At 39.6% G+C, this 22255-nt stretch overlaps 1 protein-coding gene across 2 annotated transcripts in view; it reads left to right on the forward strand.

The window, feature by feature from the left end:
- The first annotated feature begins 21304 nt into the window (after window positions 1-21304).
- LOC105547444 (core histone macro-H2A.2) overlaps window positions 21305-22255 on the forward strand; it is a 65683-nt gene continuing 64732 nt past the window's right edge. The window contains exon 1 of one of the 2 annotated variants that reach the window (XM_011991045.1): window positions 21305-21844. The gene's annotated coding sequence lies outside the window, so the exon portion shown is untranslated. The remainder of the gene's footprint in view (window positions 21845-22255) is intronic. The other variant, XM_011991047.1, reaches the window with a different exon arrangement.

The following is a 22255-nucleotide window of genomic DNA, read 5'->3' on the forward strand; positions in this document are numbered from 1 at the left end:
AAAACTTCCTTCAAATTAAAAATAAAACCTCTGAAACTATATTTTAAAAGAACACATCATGTTGGGTGCAAAAATATAGTTAGATAAAATGAACAAGATCTAGCTGTTGATAGTACAACAGGGTGACTATAGTCAATAATAATTTATTATATATTTAAAAACAACTACAAGAGTGGAACTGAAATGTTCCTAACACAAAGAAACAATAAATGCTAAGGTAATGGATACCCCAACTACTCTGATGTGATTACTACACAATGTATGCCTGTATCAGAACATCGTGTGTGCCCCATGAACATATACACCTATTATGCACCCATTTTATTAAAAAAAAAATTTATTTTCTTTGAGATGGAGTTTCACTCTTGTTGCCCAGGCTGGAGTGCAATGGCACAATCTCGACTCACCGCAATCTCCACCTCCCAGGTTCCGGCAATTCTCCTGCCTCAGCCTCCCGAGTAGCTAGGATTACAGGCATGCGCCACCACGCCCAGCTAATTTTGTATTTTTAGTAGAGACAGGGTTTCTCCGTGTTGGTCAGGCTGGTCTCGAACTCCCAACCTCAGGTGATCTGCCTGCCTCAGCCTCCCAAAGTGCTGGGATTACAGGCATGAGCCACTGCGCCTGGCCTTAAAAATTAAAAAAAAAAAAAAAAAAAAAAAATTAACACACCATGCAGGCCAGGCATGGTGGCTGACACCTGTAATCTCAGCAATTTGGGAGGCTAAGGTGGGAGGATCACTTGAGTCCAGGAGTTGAAGACCAGCCCGGGCAACATGGTGAAATCCCGTCTCTACAAAAAAATACAAAAATTAGCCACACGTAGTGGTGCTTGCCTGTGGTTCCAGCTACTCAGGAGGCTGAGGCAGGAGGATTGCTTCAGCCTGGATGCAGAGGTTGCAGAGAGCCAAGACACTGCCACCGTACTTCAGCCTGGGCAACACAGCAAGACCCTGTCTCAAAGACAAAAACAAAAATGCCCAAAAAACAAAACAAAACAAAAAAACCACCATGTACCTGAGAATATTGACCCAGAATGACCAATATCACAAAATATTCAAATACAACTACTAGACTTTAAAGAAAAAAAGAAAAATCCTTTGACATCTAATCAAACAGTGAATGAGTTATAAGAGAAAGAAAATTAGATTATCCTGAAGCATTTCTATACCAGTGTTTCTCCAGAAGCAAATGGAGCACATATTTAAGATACTCAAAGAAAGAAAATGCAAGCCAAGGATTTTATATGCAGCAAAACTGACATTCAAGTTCAAAGGGCATAAACTGTTATCAACATATGCAAACAAAAAGTAGGCAATATTGGTCCCATGAACTCTTTTTGAGAAACATACTACAGAATGAGCTTCAGCCATGCAAAATGACTAAAGAAACATTTAACATAAAGACTGGTGATGAGTAATAAACATGCAGTTACAGTATTAGTTATATAAACATGCAGTTACAGTATTAGTTATATAACTAATACTAAATGAGAGCTAAAAGGGGAAGATTATAGTAGCAACGGCTGATGTTCAAACAATGTAGATAATTATTCTTAAAGAGGGGTAGAATGAGGACACAATATGCAACAATTTTTTGTTTGTTTGTTTGTTTTGTTTTTTGTTTTTTGTTTTGAGACAGAGTCTCACTCTGTTGCCCAGGTAAAGTGCAATGGAGTGGTCTCAGCTCACTGCAACCTCCTCCTCCCAGGTACAAACGATTCTCCTGCCTCAGCCTCCCGAGTAGCTGGGACTACAGGTGTGCGCCATCATGCCCAGCTAATTTTTTTGTATTTTTAGTAGATACAGGGTTTCACTATGTTGGACAGGCTCGTCTCTAACTCCTGACCTTGTGATCTGCCCACCTTGGCCTCCCAAAGTGCTGGGATTACAGGCATGAGCCACCGTGCCCAGCTGCAAAAACGTATTTTAACTGCTCTCAGTAATAACATTGGTGGAAGTGGTATTACTATTATTCTGAGGTTATTTTGTGTAAACATGGGATTAGGTAAATGATTATGGCATATTCTAACTCTTTCATATCTTGTGTCCTTGAGAAACAAGATTCTTGGTATAAAAGAAAGGAGGTAAAAATGTGATATAGAAGAGGTTGAATTTTATAACTCTGTGCTTATGAATTAGATGTATCAATCTGAACTCAGAAGATACAGTCATGCACTACATAACAATGTTTTGGTCAACAACAGACCACATGTATGACGATTGTCCCAGGAGATTATAATGGAGTTTTCATATCATATTTCTACTGTAACTTTTCCTATGTTTGGATACACAGAAACTTACTACTCTGGTACAACTGCCTACAGTACTCAGTACAGTATCATGCTGTATAGTTTGTAGCTCAGCAGTATTAGGACATATCACACAACCTAGACATGTGTCCATTTCATATAGCCTGGGTATGTGATATGTCCAAACCTAGGCTGTACCATCAAGGTTTGTGTAAGTACACTCTGTGATGTTCACACAGTGACGAAATAGCCTAACAACTTACTTCTCAGAATGTATCCCCATTGTTTAAGTGATGAGTAACTGTATTTTATCTCTTTTTTGGTTTGGATTTTGTTTCTTTATTTGTTTGTTTGTTTGTTTTTTGAGATGGAGTCTTGCTTTGTAGCCCAGGCTGGAGTACAGTGGCGTGATCTCGGCTCACTGCAAGATCCACCTCCCAGGTCCCAGCGATTCTCCCACCTCAGCCTCCTGAGTAGCTGGGATTACAAGTGTGCACCACCATGTCTGGCTAAGTTTTCATATTTTTAGTAGAGACGGGGTTTCACCGTGTTGCCCAGGCTGATCTTGAACTCCTGAGCTCAGGCAATCCACCCACCTTGGCCTCCCAAATGTATTTTATCTTTTAAAAGAAAAAAATGTACACATACATATAATATCTTAGCTCTGTTCACTAAAGGAGCCTGAAGATGATGACCAGCCTAATAGCATTGATTATCCCTAGCACCCAGATTGGTTGAAATACTATTTTCCACTAAATAAAACTAAAACTTCTTGGGGAAAATGTTGATTCCTGATTTGGGGCAGAAAATGTGTGGGAGATGGGCCTGGAGCATTGTCTTATACTGGAAAAGAGGGAGTTACCAAGCTACTAAGGTGTAAAAAGGACTCAGTGCCAATTTGAAGAGGCTCCCATCAGCCAGAGATGGGAAAATTTGAGCTTCTAAAGGATAATAATTGCAATTGATTAAAACCCATCAATCAGTGAGTTAATAATGATATTTAAAATGATTTTTTAAAAACTAATGGGTAACCTTGAGAGAATGATATGAAACCAATTCATTATCTTAAATGAAGCATTTATTCTGCCTTCCTGTATAAAACATACCATGGGTAATCAAATACTAATGAGGATATGTGTCTCTTTATAAAGGTACTCTAATAAATGAAAAAATTAAAGAATTCAAATACCACCATTTTTCCATCCCCGATGAATTAATAAGTGTAGGCATGTAGAATTAATGGCTGCTAGTATTACAAAAAGAGAGACAATCAGAAATTATGTGCCTCCTAATGAAAGAGTACAGCAGCCCTGTAGTCCTGCCAAAGGTATTGAACTCAAGTCTGATCAAACCTCTGGATTCAGCTACTCATTTGCAAGAAATACAAAAGACTACAACAATGTGTTGAACTGCACCGCAAATGTGCATCAGCAAATTCCAGACAGTGGGAAACTATAGATCAAATGGTACAGGTCTTCAATAGATAAAATGAAAGAAAAAGAAAGGGATGGAGAAGAATTCTGTATATTAAGAGATTTAAAAGATATATAATAACTTTTAGGAGGCAAGACTAAACTATAGCATCTAGAATTGTACACTGAGGTGATAAAACTACAAAGTAACATAAGGAAGTGATCACTGTAAAAAGTCAGGATAAGGACTTCTGCTTCTGATTAGGACTCAATATAGGAACCAGATTACCTTCCTGCCCAAAAGAACTAAAATACTAGACCAAATATGTGGAAGGAAACAAATCCTGTTTTCAGACATTGGATATCTGGCTTCAAATAATAGTGATCCCTGAGAGAGGGGTAAAATTGCCCCAGCTTACTCCGTGGAGAGAATATTCAGGCCAGAATACAGAGATGGGGGACCCTCCAGTCTCCCTGAGTTGAGAAGGCAATGCTGGGAGTTCATGGAAGTCATGTGGCTAGGGTCCACCGAGCAAAGTACTGGTGAGGAGAGAGGTGCCCAGAGAGAGCTCCAGACATGTGCATGCGGCACCCCCTGAGTATTCATCAGCACATATGTGTAAGGCAACTACCCAAAGCTTGGAAAAGAACCACTTAAAACAAGTAAGATAAACATTTCTGGAGCTTGCATAGAACCAGAAAAAGTCCATAGTCTCATCTACCAGAGTGGACAGCCTCAAAATTCATGAGGCATTGTGTAGTGAGGCAAAATCAGTCCTAGAACAAAAGTTGCTCTGTTCCCAGCTAACAAAACTTAAAACCAAGCATCAGAATAACTAAACTATTTCCATAATGAGCAGAGAAATTACACAAAAAAGATAGAATTAGTAGATAAGGATGTAAAACAGTTATAATTATAGTCCATATATTCAATGAAGCAGAAGGAAGATTGAGCATACAGAGATATGAAAGGTAGATTTTTTTATAAAGATCCAAATGAATTTCTAGAGATAAAAACTACAACATAAGAGATTTTAAAAACACATTGGACCAAATGAACAGCATATTACTGTAAAAGAGTAATGAACTTGAGGATATAGCAACTGAAATTATACAAAATGAAACACACAGGAAAAAAAGACTGAAAAAAATAAGTGAAGCATCACTGAGCAGTGAGATAACTTCCAGCAGCCTAAAAATGGAGTCCCCAAAGGACAGAAAACAGAAGGAAGTAGGGCCAAAAAAAATTTTTTAAGAAATAATGGCTGAAAATTTTTCAAGTTTGGTTAAAATTACTGAACCCACAGATCCAAGAAGCTCAATGAACCCAAAGCACAAGAACCTTTACCAAGGCATATCATAGTCAAATTGCTTAACACTGGTGAAAAAGATAGTCTTATAAACAGAAGAGGAACAAAGACAAGAATACAACTGACTTCTTGATAATAAATATATCTTGAAAATAATACATCCCAGAATACAATGAAACAACAATTTTTAAGTACTAGAGGAGGAAAAAAAGCTGTCATCCTATAATTTTATACCCAGCAAAAATATCTCAAAAAACAAAAGTGAAATAAAGACTTTTTCAGGCATAGAAAACTGAAAGAATTTACTAGCTGTAGACCTGCACTTCAGGAAATGTTAAAGTCCTTCTGGAACAAAGACAAATATAACAGACAGAAATCTGATCAATACAAAGAAATGAAGAGCACCAGAAACAGTTAATATGTGGGTAAATATAAAAGTGGTTTTTAAAAAATCTCTTTAAGAGATAATTGACAGTTTAAAGAAAAAAAAAAACAATGTATGATGGGGCCTATAACATATGTGTAGAAGTTATAAATGATAAAACGTTAACCTATGATAAAAGCCAAAGCAGTGACTACTCATGTGGGAATCCAGGTGGTTTGAGCTGTTGATAGGGCAGATTCGGGAATTCCCGGAATGATTGACAAGGTTCTATTTCTTTATGTGGGTATTGGTTACAAATGTGTTCACCTTGTGATAACTCACATTAAGTTATACATTAGTGTTGTTTTATAACACAAAAGCTTTAAGAGCAATTGAAAGTGAATCATTTCATTTTTGTGAACTACATAGATGTGTAGAAGAAAATACAGAAAGGATATGAAATAAGATTAACAGTAGTTATTACACGGGTATTGAGATTGAGGGTGAGAACTACTTTTCTATTTTTTCCAAAATGGCTATATAAATATTATTTACTTTTGTAATGAGGAAAAATAAGTAAAAACAAATATTCCCAATGGAAATACTTTCATTGTATAGGTTTCCTTGGGAACAAAATTCATAAATTTGCAATCACTTCACTACCTTGGCTTCTTTGCTTTCATTTTTACATCAGTCCTGCCCATCCCTATCTGCATTGCTCTGTGGTATGTGCTAGCAACCAGAATTAAGGAACTGGTAGGCATTTTTAAAATTTTGTGTACAGTCTAGGCACAGTAGCTCATGCCTCTAATTCCAGCACTTTAGGAAGCCAAGGTGGGAGAATCACTTGAAGCCAGAACTTTGAGACCAGCCTGGACAACAAAGTGAGACCCCATCTCTACAAAAAATAAAATTATCGGCTGCACGCAGTGGCTCACGTCCGTAATCCTAGCACTCTGGGAGGCAGATCACTTGAAAGCAGGAGTTCGAGACCAGCCTGGCTAACATGGTAAAACCCCATCTCTACTAAAAAATAACAAAAAAAAAAATTAGCTGGGCGTGGTGGCACACATCTGTAATCCCAGCTACTTGGGAGGCTGAGGCAGGAGAATTGCTTGAACCCAGGAGATGAAGATTGCAGTGAGCCAAAATTGCGCCACTGCACTCCAGCCTGGGTGACAGAGCGAGACTCCATCTCAAAAAATAAAAATATAAATATAAAAATATTAGCCAGATGCAGTAATGCACACCTGTAGTCTCAGCTACTCAGGAGGCTGAGGCAGAAAAATAGCCTGATCCCAGAAGCTCAAGGTTGCAGTGAGCTATGATTTCACCACTGCACTCCAGCCTGGGAAACAGAGCAAGACCTTATCTCTAAAAAAAATAAAATAATTAAATAATTAAATTTTTATGTACAGAATCAAAATAAAAACAGCTACAATTACATTTTTAAAGAACTTCTTGTTCTAGCTGATAATAATGTTTGGCTGTGAGACAAGAGGTGAGGAACAGTTATCTCGAAGCCAGAGTTTGCAATCTGCTACCCTGGAGATTTCTTTGGGAGACTTTGCATGGTTCAGAGGATCTTGTGATTGTTTTGTAAGCAAGGAGGTGCTGCATTTACAAATGCTGTAGAAACAGCCCTGTGTTTTTAATATTCTAAACAGAAATACAGAGTGCCTCTAAATTTCATCTGACAGAAACCTTATGCTTATATTAGCTGTATCCAAAAATAAGAACAAGCCTAAATGAAGACTGCCACAAACCTTTAGCATCAGCAAAAGGCTGTATCTCAAGGGAGAGAATATCAGCACAAAGAAAATACCAGGTTTAACTAGAAGGACCTGATAAAGACATATCCTACTGCACAGTTCATTGCTCAGAGAGCAAGCAGGGAAGTGAAAAAATATACCATGAATGTCCATTGTTTGTGAATGGCTAGGGTTGGGTCAAGTAAGGCTAGCCATATAGAATATCAGCCCTATTATAGTTCCCAAGAAAACACCGCACACATTCTAAAGATTAGCAAAGGGACTACAGCACACTAAAAAGGGAGGGGGGATGAGAATGCCTCGTTTGATTATTGATTTAATTTACAAATGTGAAAAGGAGTGTAGTGTGGTACATGGGATGTCATGTATTCTAAGTATATATAATTGCAGAGTCTGTTTCATGGTAACAGAATTCAAAAATTAGGATTTTATCTAACCTTTGAGCAATGTAAGAAAATTTCAGGCCTGGCGCAGTGGCTCACACCTGTAATGCCAGTACTTTGGGAGGCTGAGGCGGGAGGATCTCTTGAAGCCAGGAGTTTGAGACTATCCTGGGCAACAAAGCAAAACCCTATCTCTAAAGATAAAGAAAGAAATGATAAATTAAAAAAATAAAATTGAAACTAGTTCCACAAGAGGCATTGGGGGCTATTAATTTAATTGAATCATTCATAGATATTACCATTTTAAGGGTATATTGGTATGAGCTAAAGGTTATCTGGACACTGTTTGGAAAACAGAAACATGTACATGTGACAGTTACTCTAAGGGTTTATTCTAAAAAGAAAAAATCTGATGGGTGAACATTTGCTTCCTTGGGTTATGTGCTATAATGTCCCCAACATAATTTTCCTGAAAAATGACTATATGGGTTACCAAAACAAACATATACATCACTGCAACACTTTGTCGTAACATATGCAGTGCTTTAAGCCAACTCAAAGATGTACAATGTAGAACTGGAATCATTTCCTAGACAGAGGACCACTAGCAATAACCTTTAATAGCCCAGGGTCTCCAGGGGCACATTTAAGGCAGGATTCCTAGAGGCTGCATTTCGGCAGCCACTGTGGAATGAAATAAACACTTTGGAGCAGAGCAGGAAGTCCCGCTGTTCAGCACTAGCTGGTTTCAAGCCAATGGTTCCTAATCTCAATGAGCAGCAGCTGTCATAGCCATTCTGCAGGGATGTCTTTTTGAAAGTTCTTAAAGATCTTAATTGTGACCTTCCCCTCTGGCTCTAAGTAAGGTTCTTCTTGCTCACCTGTCATATAATTGGGAGCACTCAATTTCATGATCAGCAACACAAAATGAAGTGGAGAATACTCTTATTAAATAAGCTGGAAGAAAGGGACAATCAGAGAGACAGGCAGCATGATGTACTAGAAAGAGAAGTGGTCCTCCTGGCAAAACCTGACGCAAGGGACAGGCTGCTGCGACCTTGTACAGATAACTCATCAGTAAATCTACTTAACATGCCTCTTTGGAGAGTATTGTCTTAGTCCTTTTGAGTGGCTATAACAAAATGCACTCATCCCTTGATACCTGTGGGGGACTGGTTCCAGAACCTCCTGTGGATACCAAAACTCGATGATGCTCAAATCCCTGTTAAAAAATGGTGTAGTATTTGCATATAACCTATGTACGTCCTTTCATATAATTTAAATCATAGGTAGATTACTTATAAAATGTAATACAATGTAAATGCTAGGTAAATGATCATCATGCTGTGTTGTTTAAGGAATAATGACGAGAATATTCTGTACATTTTTAGTACAAATGCAATAATTTTTCCAAATATTTTTGATCCATGGTTACTTGAATCCACAAATGCAGAATCCACAGGTATGGGGGGATGACTGCACCTTAGACTAGGTAATTTATAAACAATAGAAATGTATTGTCCACAGTTCTGGAGGCTGGGACACCTAAGATCAAGGTGCCAGCAGCTTCAGTGTCTGGTGAGGGCTTGCTCATCAGAGATGACACCTTCTTGCTTCATTCTCACAAGGCAGAAGAGAAGACAAGCTTTCTCCAGCCTCTCATAAGGGCACTAATCCCATTCATGAGGTCTCCGTCCTCATGATCTAATCACCTCCTAAAGACCCCACCTCTTGTAGTACTATTGCATTGGAGGTTAGGTTTCAACATATGAATTCTTGGGGATACAAATATTCAGACCACAAGAAGTATATTTTTATGAAAATAAGCATGTGTAAATAAGGCATTTGGACTGTGTTAACTTCTCAACATAAAGCACAATTGTAAAAATTCTTAGTTGAATCACTTTGGAGTCTATTCAAGACAATTTCTCATATTAAGGCCTCAGCCTGCCATTCCAAAGATACCTTCCTGTGAACCTGCTCTCAAGCACTGAATGAACTGCTAGGCTGGCACACCAGCCGCACCCCCACCTGGCCAACTTCCAGCCTGTGCCTCTAATCATGCCTTCTCCCATCTCCACCTACTGAAATCCCATGCAGCCTTCCACATTCAGCTCAAATGCCATCTTCTTCATGAAATTTTCTATCAAAGGGGCTGAGAGACAGAAGAGGGAGAGGGATGAGAGCCAGGGAGAGATTTGCTGCCACTTGATGGCTTTAGCTTTGCAAAGGCAGCAAGAAACACAGTGGCCTGAGTCTGAAAACCAACATGGTGAGATTTCCCAACAGTGGCACAGGCACTAAAAAGGCAGTGAAAGCTCAGCCAGTGAGATGTTAAAATACAGGCAGGGTGACCATCTGTCCAGGCTATCACAGACAGAATTTTCACGCTGGGTGGGGGTTACAAGGGATGACCCTACATCCCTTCCATGCTTCTAAGTTGTGTCATGGCCATGGGTTCAAAACAGTAAGTTTCAAGTTACAGGCAAATTTTGTTGAAGGTCCAGTTTATGATTCTCTAATCTTACCTGCCCACTTTCCTGATAAATTTATTTAAAAAGAAATACAGCCTTTAGCCTAGCTACTTTGGAGGCTGAGGTGGGAGGATCACTTGAGCCCAGAAGTTCAAGGCTGCAGTGAGCCATGATTGCACCACTATACTCCATCATGGGGCAATAGAACAAGACTGTCTCTTAAAAAAAAAAAAAAAAAAAGTGTTTAAGTAATATAAGCCATTTTATAAAAGGTGGTGAGAAAGCAACATAGCAGCATAAGAGCAAAGGCTTTAAAGTTAGCCTGCACATGGATATGAATCCTTGTTTTAGACAAGTTATATAACCACTGCCAGTCTCACTTTCCTCACCAGTAAAGTGGGCTTAAGAACAGAACATCATAAGGGGTTGATGTAAGGAGTATATGAGTTAATACACATAAAGCAGTTAGTATAGTATATAGCATATAGCAAGCATGCAATAACAGTTCATTACTATCAATATCACTACCATTATTAAAGTGCTTTGCAGGTCCTGACACATGAAAAATATATAATAAATAAAAACTACCAAGATTTTTAAAGTTTTTTTTTTTATAGAGATGGGGTTTCCCTGTGTTGCCCAGGCTTATCTTGAACTCCTGAGCTCAAGTGATCTGTTCACCTCAGCTTCCCAAAGTCCTGAGATTACAGGCATGAGCCACTGCCCCCAGCCCATCAATATTATTATAATACATGTAAGTTTATATATTAAATGCCATTCATTTTAAGTAAGATAAATACATAATCATTCATTTTAAAGATTAATCTTAGATTCATTGTAAAGCAAATATTTAAAGACATCATTACAAAAGTAGAATTTGGTATACAGGCCCCCTCTGGTAAGAGATAATAGTGGTTAGTTATTACCATTTTATAGATGATAAAACTCAAAGATTCTATTAATTGCCCAAGGTCACACAGTGGAGAAACTAAAACTAGAACTGAGTCTTTAGTTTCTAAGTTCCTTCTTCCTTCCATGAACCATGCAAATAAAAATAAAATAAATTGGAAGCATGGTAGCATGCCAAGAGTTAATCTATTCATCCAGCTGAGAGATGTGTTTCTTCCTTCTCTGTTTAACATTTCTGAGGCTTTTATCTCCTTTATGTGAAAAAGACAAGAAATCTTTATTCTACATGTAATGAGGGATCTCCTCCCATAAAACATGGCAGATTAAACACATGTAATGGATTAGTCAGGATGCAGATTCTACTGATAATGAATGAAATAAAATGGAGTTGTACTTCTCTTCCATATTACAAGAAGTATTAGAAGGCCTAGATGGCCAGGCACAGTGGTCCACACTTGTAATCCCAGCACTTTGGGAGGCCAAGGTGGGAGAATTGCTTGAGGCCAGGAGGTCTAGGCCAGCCTGGACAACACAGCAAGACCCTCTCTTAAAAAAAAAAAAAAAAGGCCAAGGCTAATAGGGTACTCTTCAATGTTGGAAACTCATATTCCTTCCCTTCTGGTGCTCAGCCTTTCCAGGATGCCACTCTCTTCTGCATGGTTGACGCTAGTTCACTGCTATAGCCATGTTCCTTCCAGGCAACAAGAAAAGACATGCCTCTTGCCTTTAAGAGCATGATTTAGGGCCAGGTGCAGTGGCTCAGGCCTGTAATCCCATCACTTTGGAAGGCCAAGGCAGGCAGATTGCTTAAACCCGGGAGACCGAGGTTGCAGTGAGCTGAGATCTCACCACTGTATTCCAGCCTTGGTGACAGAATGAGACTCTGTCAAAAAAAAAAAAAAAAACCTAATGCAAACAATATTTCACTGTAGCAAGCTGAAAGGATATGCTGCCAGGAATGAAGGAAAGAAAGATGTCAGCTGTTTGGGGTAGGGGATGCGGGTGGCTCCTCAGATCTCCAGGTCCTCGCAGGACACATGCTCAAAGTGGTGAAGACCTTCTACTTGCCTACAGTGACATCCTGCAGGAAGCCTAAAGAGGCATTTTCAAAGTCTCTGCTGCTTCCAGTCTGGTCATCCTGAAACTTCAACATCATTACTATACATGATTGCAAAATCACCTTGCATAAGTTGCAGAATCTAACATCTAGGTCAAGGTACAACTTCATACCATACCACACCTCCATCTTGCTTCACTGTTCACAGTTATATTGAAAATGACAGGCATCACCCATGCACAGCTGTATGGCAGCATTGTAGCAATGTTACTAGGCACAGTTATCTCCAGCATTACATGGCCTGGGAGGTTGTGAACAGGATCTGCCAAAAAGCACAAAGATAGTTAAGCCAAAGTGGGTAAAAGGCAATTATTATTTTCAGGAAAAACAAATATTGGACAAGATAGGGAGTATAGTATACTATATGGCTCTACTGTAATAACTATATGATCATAATCATATTAATTTAACCAAAAACTGTGATATAACTGTATCAAGGGGATAGGAAAAAAGGAAGTGGGAAGAAAAGAAAGAGTGTTAGAGAACTAGATCCTCATTTCACAGTAATAAATCACTAGGAATAGTGACTCAAACTGGTAAGTCAAGAAACAGTGTTACATTCCTTTTTCTTTTTCTCTCCCTTCTTTCTTCCCTTCCTTCCTTCCTTCCTTTATTTCTTTCTAGATGTATGTAGATAAATATCAGAAGAAACAGCTAAGAATTTACAGTGCTTACCTTTGGAGATGAGCCGTGGAACAGGAAAAAAGAAGCAAAGTGATGTGGGCTCCATGCTTGCACAGCCTGCAGAACCATGAGTCAGTTAAATCTTGTTTGGTTTTTTTTTTTTTTTTTAGTTTTTAAATTTTACTTTAAGTTCTGGGATACATGTGCAGAATGTGCAAGTTTGTTACATAGGTATACATGTGCCATGGCAGTTTGCTGCACCTGTCAACCCATCATCTAGGTTTTAAGCTCCACATGCATTAGGTATTTGTCCTAATGCTCTCCCTCCCCTCGCCCTCCATCCCCAAACGGGCCCTGGTGTGGGATGTTCCCCTCCCTGTGTTATCATTGTTCAACTCTCACTTATCAGTGAGAACATGTGGTGTTTGGTTTTCTGTCCCTGTGTTAGTTTGCCAAGAATGATGGCTTCCAGCGTCATCCATGTCACTGCAAAGGACATGAACTCATTCTTTTTGATGACTGCATAGTATTCCATGGTGTATATGTGCCACATTTTCTTTATCCAGTCTATCATTGATGGGTATTTGGGTTGGTTCTAAGTCTTTGCTATTGTAAATAGTACAATCTCTTTTCTTTATAAATTACCCAGCCTCAAGTATTTCTTAATAGCAATGCAAGAATGCAACAGAGACATAAGAGAAAAGGCCCCTTGCACTGTCCACCTTTGTACCATGTTCAAATATTACTTATGTTTTTAAATATTTGAAAAGCAAAAATAAATAAAAAGCAAATAAAGTAAAACATCTGAGGAAGAAACCTGGTTTAGCTGATCTTAAGAATGCTTCAGAAAACTTAAGAAAGATGTTAACTTAAGAAAGATGTTTGGAGATAAATTCACTTAAGAAAGATGTTAAGAAAGATGTTTGGAGATAACTACTGACTCTTGTTAACCACTTTTCATGGACAATTTCAAGGGGATTTATCTACCTATCACCAAGCCCTGAGTTATCAGGTAGACGGCAAGCTTCCAGAGAGAAGAAGGCATGGGTTTTTGTACCTCTCCTGTGATCTAGCCAAGCCTCTGGAAGAGAATATGTACTTGAGAAATATTAGGTCCCATTCAAAAATAAATATTCCAAAATAAGTAAATATTTAATACAGTAAACTGATCTTTGACAAAGGTGCCAAGAATACACAATGGGGAAAGGACAGCCTCTTCAATAAATGGCGAAGGAAAAACTGAATATCCACATGCAAAAGAATGAAATTGAGCTTCTGTCTTACACTACTCACAAAAAATAATTTGAAATAGATTAAAGACTTCTATGTAAGACCTGAAACTGTAAATATGTAGAATAAAACCTAGGAGAAAGCTCCTTGACATTGGTCTAGGAAATGATTTTTTTGGATATGACCTCAAAAGCAGAGGCAACAAAATAAATAAATAAATAAATAAGCAAATGGGATGGCATCAAACTAAAAGTCTTCTTCACAGCAAAGGAACAATCAAAAAATGAAAAGGTAACTTATGAAATGGTGAAAATATTTGCAAACCATATGTCCTATTAGGATTTAATATCCAAAATATATCAGGAACTCCTCATACAACTCAATAGCAAAAAAAAAAAAAAAAAAAAAAACTCATTTAAAAATGGGCAAATGACCTGAACAGACATTGTTCCAAAGAAAGATAAATGGCCAACAGGTACACATGCACATGAAAGGTGCTTAGCATCACTATTCATCAGGGAAATGCAGATCAAAACCACAAAGAGATATCACCTCACATCTGTTAGGTTAGCTGTTATCAAAAAGACAAGATTAAAAGCATTGACAAGGATGTGGAGAAACAAGATCATTGTACGCTACTGGTGAAAATGAAATTTGATAGGGCCAGTATAGAAAACAGTATGGAGGTTCCTCAAAATATTGAAAATAGAACCATCTTATGATCCAGCAACCCATCTTCTGGGTATATATCCTTCTGGGTATATATCCTGGGTATATATCCTAAACAGTAGCTTCAGTTATATCTGCACTGCTATGGTCATTGCACCATTATTCACTATAGCCAGGACATGGAAACAACTTAAATGTCCGTTGATGAATTAATGGATAAAGAAATTGTGTGTGTGTGTGTGCATGTGTATATATGTATATATTAGATTGGTGCAAAAGTAATTGCAGTTTTTGCCATTATATACAGTCATTAAAAAGAAGGAAAGAAGGAAATCCTGCCATTGGTGACAACACGGATGGACCTTGAGAGCATTATGCTAATAAGTGAAACAAGTCAGACAAAGAAAGAGAAATGTATAAGCTCACTTATATGTGGAATCTAAAATAGTCAAACTCGGCCGGGTGCGGTGACTCATCTGTAATCCCAGCACTTTGGGAGGCTGAGGCGGGAGGATCACTTGAGGTCAGGAGTTCAAAACCAGCCTGGCCAGCATGATGAAACCCCTTCTCTACCAAAAATACAAAAAAAAAAAAAAATTAGCTGGGCATGATGGTGCATGCCTGTAGTCTCAGCTACCTGGGAGGCTGAGGCAGGAGAACGGTTTGAACCTGGGAGGCAGAGGTTGAAGTGAGCCGAGATCACACCACTGCACTCCAGCCTGGGCAACAGCAAGACTCTGTCTCAAAAAAAAAAAAAAAGTCAAACTCAAAGAAATAGAGTTGAATGGTGGTTGCCAGGGGCTGGGAATTGAGGGAAATGAAAAGATGTTGGCCAAAGAGTGCAACCTTTCAGTTATAAGGAACACATTCTGGGGATCTAACGTACAACATGGTGACTAGAGTTAATAATACCGTATTGTATACCTGAAGTTTGCTAAGAAAGTAGGTCTTAAATGTTCTCAACGCACACACACAAAACTAACTATGTCAGGTAATTGATGTGTTAATGATTGTTACAATAATTTCATAATACATATGCATATGAAAGCATCACATTGTATCCCTTAAATACATACGGTTGTCCCTCAGTAACCACAGGGGATTGGTTCTAGAAACTCCTGCAGATACCAAATCCAAGGATGCTCAAGTCCCTTATATAAAATGGTTTGTATCTGCATGTAACCTATGCCCACTATCTCTAGATTACTTATAATACCTAATACAATGCAAATCCTATGTAAATAGTTGTAATACTGTATTGTTTAAGGAATAATGATAAGGAAAAAAGTCCCTACAAGTTCAGCACAGATGCAACTATTATAGGCCTAACTACATTTTCAAACCGTGGTTGGTTGAATCTATGGATGCAAAACCCATAGAAATAGAGGTTCAACTGCAGCCATCCCATTACTGGGCATATACCCAAAGGATTATAAATCATGCTGCTATAAAGACACATGCATACGTATGTTTATTGTGGCACTATTCACAACAGCAAAGACTTGGAACCAACCCAAATATCCATCAGTGACAAATTAGATTAAGAAATTGTGGCACATGTACACCACGGAATACTATGCAGCCATAAAAACGATGAGTTCACGTCCTTCGTGGGGACATGGATGAAGCTAGAAACCATCATTCTGAGCAAACTATTGCAAGGACAGAAAACCAAACACCGCATGTTCTCACTTATAGGTGGGAATTGAACGATGAGAACACGTGGACAAAGGGTGGGGAACATCACACACCGGGGCCTGTCGTGGGGTTGGGGGAGGGATAGCATTAGGAGATATACCTCATGTAAATGACCAGTTAACAGGTGCAGCACACCAACATGGCACATGTATACATATGCATGTTGTGTACTTGTACCCTAGAATTTAAAGTATTAAAAAAAAAAGAAAGAAATAGAGGGTCAACTGTACGATTTTATCTGTCAATTATACCTCAGTAAAGCTGGGGGTGGGAGTCCAGGAATAAATAGATAAACAGATAAATAGTTTGAGTATCTTCTTTGTGGCAGGGGTCAGGGGCTGGGGAGAGGTGGAGATAGGGCAGAGAGCTTTCCCTTCTTTTCCATTTCAATTTCTCCTAGCCTAGAATCTTCTTTTCTTTTAGTATTAATAGAAAGTTCTAATTTTTAATGAGGGCCATCCGTGGTGCCTAGAGATAAAGTAGCCATGGTCATTCAAGAGTGATTTGTCTCCTTGTCCTCCAGAAAACAATCAAAGGCTTGAGATCAACCCCATGGGCCTATATCTACCCAATCAGAACAGTGAATTATCACAGAACCACAGCTCTATGAATGCTTTACCTGGATTTTTTTTTTTTCCAGAAGGAACATGTTTCTCATGCAGCAATCTTAATAAATGCAAGTGGGCTCCATTTCTTGGCTTTGAGGTAATGAAAAACTAATTACCACACTTTACAAGTAATAGTTTCCACTCACAGCACCCCTTTAGAAGTAAATATATCATAAATAGTTACTATTATACCAATGGCTGGTGGATTGGGCAGCCTGTCGTCCATAAATCTTTTTTCAACAGACATGTTATTTCTTCTGGGGGAACAAACAGATTTGTTTTAGATCAGAGAGTCAACTGACAGATGGCCTTTGTAAAAACACACCATTTGTATAAATAAATTATAGTTTCACGATGGTATTCTGCATTTGTGGATTTGGAAAATCAATGCCCCCATTCTCCAGACTGGGCCTAAACTGTAAAGAGCAATTTTGTTTAGGTGCGAGGTCACATTGCACAGATCTGCCAACACAGATGCTAAAGTCCAAACTCTCTGGATGCTTGCTGCCACTTCTCATCACAATTGTCACAAAGAACTCTGCCTGGAGGTAACAGGATGATCTCCCAGAGAGCTCCGTAATGGATCAGAGCAAGTTACCAACTGGCACACTCCCCTTAGCTCTGGGCTCTGTTTCTATTAAACGTAATGACACCACGTGCCTTATTTTCCTAACCACAACTTTGCATAATTGGGGCTGACAGTGTATTTGTCTTAAAAACCTGAAACACTTCATTTTCTTTTATAATACAGTTCGTCAGTTAAATGCTAAACATTCAGTAGATTCCTTTAAAATCCAAACCAGCCCTGACTCTGAGCACACTGAAATCTCAGTCATTACTCATCTTACAAGGTATACACATGTAACATATGCATCAAATATTTCTTGATTCATATATAAATGTATATATCTAAATACGCATCTATACACACACATACCTACTCATGCAAATCCCCTTTCCCAGAACCAAAGGGTCAGAATTTAGTATCAAAAAAGACACAGTTTGTTACTGTTTTTAAGAACCAGGACTAGTAAAATGTTTCTTTTGTTAGGAGACCAAGACATTCATTTTAGCCAGAAATTCTAAGTACAGTCTTTGTTGGCCTAATGATTGCCTGTGTGTCCTTTTTTTAAGGACATTATTCCCCCTCCACCCATGATTAAGATCCTAAAGTCATCAGTCATGATCAAGGAAATAAAAGTTTAACATCAATCATGTTCACTATTCAAAATATAACAACAGGAAAGACTTTGTAAGTTTCCAGCTTAAAAAAAAAATTTGTGTGTCAAATTGCCTAGTATTTTCCTAGCTATAAGGTACTTTTGGAAGCTGTGTTTATTCTTTCACATGGGGGATACTGTTAGCCTGGTGCTTTGTCTGCATTCATAACCTCAAGCTCCCACGTTGCTATTTAGAGTTATACCAGTTGGTGCCTTGATAAAATTAATACAGTGTCTAGAGTTCCTAACTTACATCCATAGAAGTGCATAAACCAGTGATTTCCATCTGTTTCTATGACACTCCCAGGGAATCTCAGGTTACTTCAAAGGAGATCAGAAATTCCCAAATAAAATTAATTTAGATCCACAAATCTTACATATATAGTTAACATATGCCAGATATAAATATATACCTACATGCACATAGTACTTCGGGAAGAGGCAATGTCAGGACATTACTAAGGTAATTGCATACTAAGATCCTAGAAGGGTAAAATGATCACAAATTATAATATGTATCGTAAACTAGATTAGAACTAATCATGGAAAATAAAAGTCCACTCAATTTACACAAAATCACAAATTTGGATCATGAAAAAGAAAAAGGGTTTGGGGGGTAAATCAACAAAGTTATTTTTGAAGTAGATGATTTTGTGGATGAATTACTAGCAACCCAATAGGACACAAATCTGGTTGGACGACTGATTCATTTGATTCTCTTTTTTATCTCTAAATTATGTTACATGCCTGTCTGTAAATGGAGAAGCTCTTCATCCTGCATCTCAATAAAAGTATTAAAGACATCTCCGCTGTAATGGAGTCAACTCACAATCAATACCTGTATTCATCATATTATGCACACAGACAGGTCAAGGGTTAAGAAAATGTTTTCAGTGCAACTGTAATCAACTGACCCTCCTGTAATTAGGCTGTTTGCTGACTCCTTGGGGACATTTATTGGGAGGGGTCCAAGGACCCCTCTCAGACTCAAATCATGTGACCGAGTGCAAAATTCCTTTGCTTAAAACACACACTTCTCCACCTTTAATCACACTCCACGCGGTGATTAACAGCGTGGATCTGCCACTTCCTAACTCTATAACTGTAGGAAAGTTTCTCATCCACTCCCTGCCTCAGTTTGTCTGTAAAAAGGAGAAAACAGTGCTTGCCTCATACAAGTGTTGAAAGGATGAAATAAGTTAGTAAGGATAAAGTGCTTAGTACGGTGCACACAGTAAACATTCAATAAGTGTAAGCTCTTATCATTCTTTATTATTCAACTTGTCAGAGGTTCCCCGAGCTAGAGGCCACTGCAGAACTCTAGATCACTCATCAATTTATGATCATGTTGACTTTTTAAAATGTATTTTAATTTTATATAATATTACATGATACTGTCTCAGTGTTAACTTTTTATGTGTTAAATGCTCAGTATTCAACATACATAATTCAACTAGACCTGCAGATTAAGTGGCATATTTGTTGCCTATACATCCTGAAAAGTTTGGAATTGGTGGAAATTGCATTGACTGGGTATCTGGACATGCACTGGAGGATCTCCCACTAATGTCCTGTGAGGCCGTGGCTGAGTCATTTCACCCATCCAAATACCAGATTTCTTCCTATAACAAAGGTTTGGACTAGGTGAACTCTAAGAATGCTTTTATCCTAAGAACCAGAGCATTATGAAGCTGACATCCTCCTTGATTTTCTGAGTTGCGACAGCATCATCTGTCTGAAGAAACCAACCAGTATGAAATGGGAGAATCCTAACCAGTAAATTTCCTAGATCCAGCCTCTCTCAGGATAGCACATAACAAAATGCTAGGATGAACTATTATATAAAATTCACATAAAAATGACCACATATGCCACTTTTATTGGGAAATTACAGGCTGAATGTGAATCTAATATCTACTGATGAATTATTCAACTATATTTCAGTCAGCCTGGCTGACTGAATGACAGAGTATGAGTATTTTTCAAGCACTCATAGAAAACTCCTGAACTCTTTTGAATGTTGGCCTGAAGGTTATTTCTGGTGAAGAATGGACACCTGAATGTATAAGAAGAGACACCCTTTCTCTAGGAATCGGAAAGGACATCATTATGGGATGCCCCAGGGGTTCATGTGAAACCCTTTAAATATACATCTTGGGGAAAGAAGACTTTATCCTGACTGGATAGCCTAACCTGGAAAATACCTTCCAAGACAGAGAACAGTGAGGTCATACGCAGAGGACGTGAAAGGCTTAGGAAAAGAGTAAAGGAAGCCCCAAGAAATGGAAACTGTTGAGTCCAGGGGAGTTTGAGAAGCCATAGGAGACTGAAATAGAGATTTATTCATATGTTGATGATATATGCATGATTTGGAGGAAGTCAGAGAGAAAGATGACTGATTTCTCAGCAAACACACTTTAAAATGCACATGTTCTAAACCTAACTTGCTATCTATAAATGCCAGCCATAGCCATGATTAACTAGTAGAGACGCAGAGGGTGGTAGGCATGGGTTCTTCCCACTCAGACACTGGGAGGCTTTCAGTCACTCCAAAATCCCCACTGCCTAAATAGTTACAAGTTTGTAGCAGCAAATATACACAATATTACCAAATGTAACAGCTTTAAAAATCATCCATTTGGCCAAGGCTGGAGAATTCTGTTTGCACCGGTTTCTCTTTTTGGAAGAGATCAAAATGTTGCCTCTCACAGTCCTTTGACTGAAGGAGAAATCAGAGGAAACCTGGATGGTCCACAGCAAGTTAGCATTTCCCACTGAAATAAACACATTCCTTTGACTCCCCTCCAGCCATGGAGCCCTGGCCAACATTTCACAATACAAAGCCGAGACTGACTTCCAGTAGGAACACAGCAACTGCTAATCCCCATTATCACACCCGACAGTGTCCACCACACCCCCATAAAGATGCATTTTCTAGTAACTAATAAAAACTGGTCCTGAAGACAATAGCCTCGCGCTCATCCAAATACCCGTTGGGATATTACAAATTAACACCTTGTAAAGCAACCCAATTAAAAAGTATGCCCATACACACAGTCTCATCCACCAAAACATACATCTGCCTTTCCAAATATTATGCAACGCTGGATTCTAAATCGGTCTTAATTTCTAAAAAGCCTACAGGCACGGATATAAATTCTCAGTTCTTATGGCTGTGGCCGCCCTATGCACTCTTCCCAGTGGTGGACACAAACGTTAATGTACTTATTATTACTTAAGGACACAAAAATAAAGAAGGTGGCATTTTTCTCTTTCCCCTTCTAAGGTTCTCTCCAGAGCTGCCAGATGAACGCCCACGCCACCTTCTCCCACCAAAGGTGGATCCGGCTAACAGGAGACTGGATCGTGACCATCGCGCGTCTGTGCCCAGCTCTGGGGAAAGCATCATCTTAGCGAGTGGCCCTCGGCTAGTCCCGCAGATCGGCCAAGTACGCTGAGGCCGCGCGGTTTCACCATTAATGTTGCTGAAGGACAATAGCTCATCAAGCCCCACCGAAAGCCCCGGACCCGTCGCGGAGCCTGGGCTGGCGGGGGATGAGGCTGAGCGACTCCTCCTAGAGGTGGTTATGTGGAGAAGGAGCAATCCCTTCTCCCTCCTCCTCCTCCCCCCGCTACTATCCGCGGCCCAGAGAACTGCCGCTTGCCGCCATTGACACGCACAGATAGAACCCAAAGAAAGGCAAAGAGTCCTGCCCGGCACCGGCGCCGCGCGGGCCGAACCTGCGCCCAGGGAGGGGCGCGCAGAGGGCACCGGGCGCCCTGAGCAGGCGGCGCAGCACCAGGTGAGCCCGCCATGGCGATGGCATTATTGTTTAGGGTGCTCCGGGGTCTGGAAACAAAACGCGCCGCCAGGGCAGTGCAGGGGCCGGAGAGAACCACCTCTGCCTCTCCCCTGAGCCCCTGCGGGCGCACCCCCGATAGCCAACCCACCCCCTGCAAAAACAAATTCTTAAATCCAGCCGCCCAACTTGCTTCCTTGGGCGATAAAGAGAGGGCTACTAAAGAAGTGGTCAAATTCCTGCGGCCAACGAGGGGCCGGGGGCGTCGAGGGTAATGAGAGAAGGAGGAGGGATGCGGGGTTCAGCAGCGGGCCCCAGGCGAGGCTGGACCCGGAGGAAGCGGAGGGCTCCTGGGAATGCGGAGTTTCAGGCGCAGAAGCGGGAGGAGGGTGGCGCCTGGCCGCCGAGGGGCAC

Source organism: Mandrillus leucophaeus, unplaced genomic scaffold (assembly GCF_000951045.1).
Source record: "Mandrillus leucophaeus isolate KB7577 unplaced genomic scaffold, Mleu.le_1.0 Scaffold39, whole genome shotgun sequence".
Classification (NCBI taxonomy): domain Eukaryota; kingdom Metazoa; phylum Chordata; class Mammalia; order Primates; family Cercopithecidae; genus Mandrillus; species Mandrillus leucophaeus.